Below are 6,506 nucleotides of genomic sequence, written 5' to 3' on the forward strand. Positions count from 1 at the left end.
TCGTTCTCTTAGTACATTTTTCTTTGTTTTTTCTTTGTTTGCTGACCATATTCCTGTTTCGGAATATTTTTTGGTGTTCATATCCTTGTTGACAACAGCAATTGTTTGCTTAATTTTGTGTGTTTTTTGTATCTTTTTTTTAGTATTTTTATTTTTATTTTTATTTATTTATTTTATTTATTAGTTTTTCTTCAACAGAAAAAGTTCTTAGCAATGGCGTATGTCCAAAAACTTACATCAAGTCATGCACTCCCATTGCACAAATCTTTTAAAGATAACACAAGTTTACAAAGGAAATGTTACACGAGGGTGCGTTGCACAAGTTTATAAAGAAATGTTACACGAGGGTGCGTGGCACTAGGCGTTTCTGGGCCTGGTTGCTCACACGATGGGTGAGGGTGATTGGAGGCGGCCAATCCCGTAAGTCTACGTATTAAGGTGGTGCTCGCGTCCACGGTTATGGAGCGCGGAACACAGCTAAATTCGTTCAAAAGTTCCCCTTGCGGGTGGTGTCAGCGCCGGAGCGACTGATTAACTAAAGTTCTGTCCCTCGGGAGACGGCCCGTGCCGGATCCTGAACCTACCCCGTGGACCAAGTGTGGTGCAGGGGGGGTTTTAAATTTATGCAGCCGGATTAGGTCCTGGACCGAAAACTGGACCGGGTACGCACGGAGAGGTTAGTAGAAAAGAGGTTTTAAGAAGTGACTATATTTACCAGAAGTGAACTCGGTGTGGACAAAGGATGATGCCTCTCCGTGGGACGTGCGTCCGCCCCGGTCCACGAGTCGCGCTGTACTGGCGTCATGTCATGGCGTCCGGCCGAGGCTCGGTGGCCCTCGCGCCAGGGTTGACCTCATTACGTTATTTTCTATGTGACATGTTAACTATTAGAATTTAATGACGTTAAATTCTTACATTAATTATTAAGGTTGAACTAGTGTCATTTGTCCCTTCTGCAAATTGCAGTTATTGTTTTTAGGAATTAAATTCATTTAAATGCTACGTCACACCAGCGACTGTTCGTTTCTTGCCGGATTGCTCTGGTGGGGGTAAAAAACATAATACAAGGGATGAATAATTATGTCACATGATCTAATTGATTAATTTGGGCAGAAGGCCGCCAGGGGGCCACTCACACATGTCTTGACGTATTAACACACGTGAGTGTCCGGGCACTCCCACGTCGCACTTTTGTTAATTGACTGTTAATGTATACATAATACTGTTTAATAATCTTTGCTTGTTTTTATATCGTGACTGGGTGCGATGACGGTCTGTTTATTTGGGGGGGGGGGGGGTTCTACCTTGGTTGCTGGTGGCTCGCCTGACTCGGGTGGGTCATGGCTAGGGGCGCGTTCCGTTAGCGGGATCGAATACTGGCGGTTGCAGGTCGGGCTTTAGGGTGGCCTTCGGCCGTACGATGTCAGTACTTTAATGTATTAAATAAGTATGACTACAAAGTTTGTCGTGTCCTGCGTTTGCCCTCGGCCTCCTCTCTCTGCAACCAACATGGCCGCTTCACAAGGAAAGCTGTATCCCAACAGGCTTCTCTACACCAGCCATGGGATACAGGCTACGAGTGGTGCCGCAAACATATCATAGATGGCAGCACGCATCTTTTGGAACGTTTATAGCAGTGCATATGGATTTATTAAGGACTGTATAATATAAAATGTGTGTCAGTGCTATATATGTTATAAGTAAATAATATCCTAGTGTGTGAATTACTGGGGAGGGCACAGGATGACCTGTTTTTCTGTATTGGGGAAAGATTGTCGCTTTGTCAGTGACCAATGTCTGAAGGAGCTGTATTTAAGCTAGGTCAAAATGTGCCTAGCCAGGCCTTTGGGTGCTGGCTCTAGAAATCTTCCCGTTCTTCAGGAGCGGCCTTTGGGTGCTCGTCCTAAGGCTCCATCTAACACCACTCCCTCGCACTGTATCTGACTCTACCCCTCCTCCACCCCTGGCCCAGCAAAAGGGCAGGTTAGACCAATATCTATGAGTCAAGGAGCAGCTGCCGGCCTACAAGTGGGCCTATCGCCCCACCTCATGCCACTCCATCATCCGACACTGTTGCCGGGACACGTCAAGTTAATAAATTTAAGTTAGTCAAGACATGGAAAGTCTACACATAAACAGATGAAATGCAATCTGCTATGAATAACATTTGTTATTATAATGTACATTTGTTTGATTACTAGACATTTACTGAAACAAGTTTAGGTAAATAGTGATTAAAATAGAATGTTTCTATTTTATCAATGCATTTCTCAATGTACGTCAAGTTCTTTTCTAATGTTATGCAGATCTGTTGTTTTCTACTGTAAACATACAAGTCACATGTATCATCACCTGTTACATATATTAATATCTGACACTGAGTGTAATAAATATTATTTTTCTTTAATGTAATGTTTCCCTTTTCGTCTAGAAGTAAATATTTCAAAGAAACATTTCCTGCCTCATCAATTATCCACCTATCTTTACATGAAATTGGACATTTTACTTCTAATACTTTTTTTGCCTTGCCTTTACTAACGACGAAGCCATCTGGGCTTCCACAAAGCCATGGTTTCGGTTTATGAATTATCAGTCCACAACGTAACACTTTCGTATCATATGTTCTTTGATAATGGCCTATGGCTTCAGATTCCATGTCTTTTCCGTATTTCACATTTCTAGCAGCTACACCAACTAGAATTTTGTTAGACTCTACCAAAAAAGTATTTGCTAACGAGTCAAAACTTTCTCTTCTTACTTTTATGCGATGAGCCTTGTTGCTCGCCGAGATGCGGAGTTTTCTTTCAGTGAACCATTCTGAACATTCTGCCTGCTTCCGTGTTGCTACAGAAATATTGAGTGCCTTCTCATTACTAACACTCACATAGTTTTCGTAGAATGACTGTTCGCCCTCATTCAATGGTCTAAACGCTAAATTTGTTGTCAAACTATTACACTGATTTTGTAGGATTTCTTTAGTTATATTTTTACACTCATCTAGCACTACTGAGCTTTCCACTGATTCTAATAAATAATTAATTACACTTTTATAGTCACGTTCCTCTTCTGTTCTATTTTCTACTTGTAACATTTGATACAGAGGACAAGCGATATTAACAAGAGTATCCACTTCTAAAGGAGAAGCGGCTACGGAATATTTTAGTTCTTTTTTAGGAAACATTTCACTTATTCGCTTTCCCTTTGAATACTTTTCTTTCGCAGCCCTAGTGAAACATGGTTTTCCCCATGTTTGTGGAATGTCAGTCTTCGAAGTAATTTGTTCATTATTAACATAGTAAATAACTGCAGCAATGTGTTTACAGTCGCATCCAAGTCCTGCCGGGCATGGGCAGTTTCTGTTTATAATATTTCTTCTGCCGTCAACCTACGAAAACAAATGAATGGTTAAATAAACATTAACATCAAACAATAAGCACTGAAGTATAAACGTAAGGAAATAAAATACTTACTTCAAGAGTTTCAAGGTACGGTGGAAGATTAACAGACGTTTGCCGAATCACTTCTGCTTTTAATAGAGAAACGTCACCTCTCTTTATTTCCTTTACATTATTCACATGGCCACTGATACAAATATTTTTCCCTTTCGATAATTTATTCTCACCGAGGTTACTATTTTTAATCGGTAGGAAACCACATGTAGTTTCTATATCACACATGATTACAAACTGATTGTCAGCGCGCTGCGTGTCTCGGAGAGAGGCAGGCAGGTCGCGCGCGGCAGTCCCTCAAGTTGTTTCGAAAAGAAACACTACGCAGCGCCACCAGTACGATTTTCAGACCCGTGCACGGTGCGTATAAAATGCAGGCTATTGTTTTTACATGGCATATCTAAACACCATAGAAGAAAGTACATTATAGACCAGTTCTATATCAAAGTTCATAAATAAACACATGAAAAATTTGCAAATAGAATGTAGTTAAAAAATTAAAACCATTTTAATTGAATGTTGTGACTCGTTAAGTCATGATGCAAAAAACACATCGGTGGTGTGAGATAGTGCAGCGAAGGGAACGACCCCGAGGTTGATGGATTGATAGCTGCCCACATAGCTATCGATGAGTGTTTATGTGTTCATCCGCCGCTGTAGTGTATGTATTCATTCACTGGATATAGATCCCAAACATTGTAATTTGTGTATTCATTTATTGTTAATCAAAGTAATTTAATCACTTGTCTTTTCTACACAAAATAATATTGTTAACTGTGCAATTATGCCGCAAATCTCAGCTCGAGTTGTTCCTACGATCTGCGTATTTCACGCAGGAAACATGGCCCTTGGTGACCTGGAGCTGTAGAGGCTGTGCCAGTCACCACTCATTCGGCACAGGGGCCGGACGCGTCTACACACCATTTAAAACATCTTGTCATCAACGACTGTAACATTTATAGTGAAAGTTTACTAATCCTTTTGCATCGGCCCCGTGGCAGGCTCTGCTTTCGGTGTGGAAGGAACCTGCCGCATAACGTGATTATTTTGTTCTGAGCAACGCATTTTCAAGTTTTACGTTTCCTACTTTTGTAGCTGACGGGCCACGTTCGCACATTTATCCTCAGGTAGGAGGTATAATTTTGTGAACTTTCCGACAGCACCCACACTGGACTGTCTACGGACTAAACGTGTCAACTTTCTGCATAACTTTCTAACTAGTTCATTAACCATGGAAATCTGCAGTAGGCAATGTTCTTCAATGTGAGAAACATCCTGCGGGGCCTTCTGCCCATGCTTCAAGCCAGGGACTATTCATCTCTTGCGAAATATCGTAACTGTTCCGAAGTGTAACATAAATGAACTCAACTCAACTTCTCGCGAGAAGTGTCAAACTGCCAACATTCGCACCTAGCAGCAACACGCATAGACTCTCTACCAGCTGTGTGTGTAATATTAACATTTTTGTGTAATGTTAATGTTCCATACCCTTACATTCGTATAGTGTTTGCCGTGTCTGTGTTACAGACATGGTGTCAGTAAGACTGCATCTTTGCATCATAACCCACGGTTTACACGCAAAATAGCCAATGGACTCTCATTCTCACCACCACTCTACTGCCCTAGTCATAACCATAACACTTCCACATCATAAGTACACAGAGACATGCTCCGGCACCAACCGACTGACGCCAACCGTTAGTGCTCCTCGAATCCGCACAGACCGCTATGGTGCATCGCCGCCTCGCCCCGAGCGTGTGCGACGTGAACGCACCTGGGTGCAGGGTCGTGCAACGCCTCGAACATAAGCTGCCCCGCCTAATCGACTGTCGCCCACGCGATAGTCGACCACGGGGGAACTGGGAGGTGACCTGATTATCTGGACTTTGTAATTAACTTTCAGCGCTCTTAAAAACAATCTTAATTGAGTAATGGTTATGGTTAAATGTTATTTGTAATTCTTGACTTTAGCGCGATCAGGCGGAGTGCATGGGCCGGGATTACTTTTGCACATGACACGTTTTCGCAGGAACGAGGCTGGGGAGTCGTGCGGACGCCACAGCCATCGCCAGTTGATCACCGCCCTCCAAGGAGACTAGTCGCGAGTCGCCCGTGGAGCCTCTAGACCTCCGCCCTTGCCATCTCTACCGGAATTGCGTGAGTCTTTAAACCCGTCAGCTCCGAGCCTCACGGACAGCCCGGCTAGTCGACCTGAGTTCACCCCTTACTTAATTTGTGCTCATCACCGGAACTCCCCGTGTTAAGTGGATCCTTGAACTGTGTGTAACTTCAATGTAGTGTTACTTGAATTCCGGAACTGTTTAAGGTTAGTGTAGTGTGAAGTGTGCATGGAACATTAGGGTAGCACGGCACAATCCCATCAGAAACGTGGCCTGTAGAGCCCGGCTCCCAGTAAGCGGGCCATGCACGACGCAGCGCATGTATAGCGTGCCTTGTAAAAAACACTCTAAATGTCTAATGTTAGAATGCCCGTAGCATAGCATCCCTGGTGGCTAAAACAGCCGCGGGTAACTCTGGCGGAATGAATCCTACTGCCTTCCGGCCACATGGCGACGTCACGCCCTGAGTCAAGAGTCTCGGCTACGCACTAGCACCTAGTTAATATTGCTAGTTGGCGCCCAAAAGCAACTCCACACCCTTAACATCACCTCGGCAGAAGGCAGAAGGCATCACGATATTGGCTGAGATTTGTGGTAGCACCATGTAAACTGTCAACTCTTTTATAATAAATAACTATCTCACTTTGTAGTGACTTTCTTTCATTGACAACGAATCACTGCTGTCTCCAGTCACATGACCAGGAACCCCCTTTGAGAGTTGCCGGGCACAAACTATTAGTTAGGTACTTCAACTATGAGCAACCCATATGGCACCATATGATTAATTAATATCTGTTTTACATACATTTTGTATTACTGTATTTACTTTATGTCTGCTATGTGTATATATACTATTTAGCTGTCCCTAGTTGAAAATTCTTATGATATTGACCTGGTATGTTCTAATCACCCAGGGATATTCGTATTTGGAAATAAC

Source organism: Bacillus rossius, chromosome 12 (genome assembly GCF_032445375.1).
Source record: "Bacillus rossius redtenbacheri isolate Brsri chromosome 12, Brsri_v3, whole genome shotgun sequence".
In the NCBI taxonomy this organism is placed as follows: Eukaryota; Metazoa; Arthropoda; class Insecta; order Phasmatodea; family Bacillidae; genus Bacillus; species Bacillus rossius.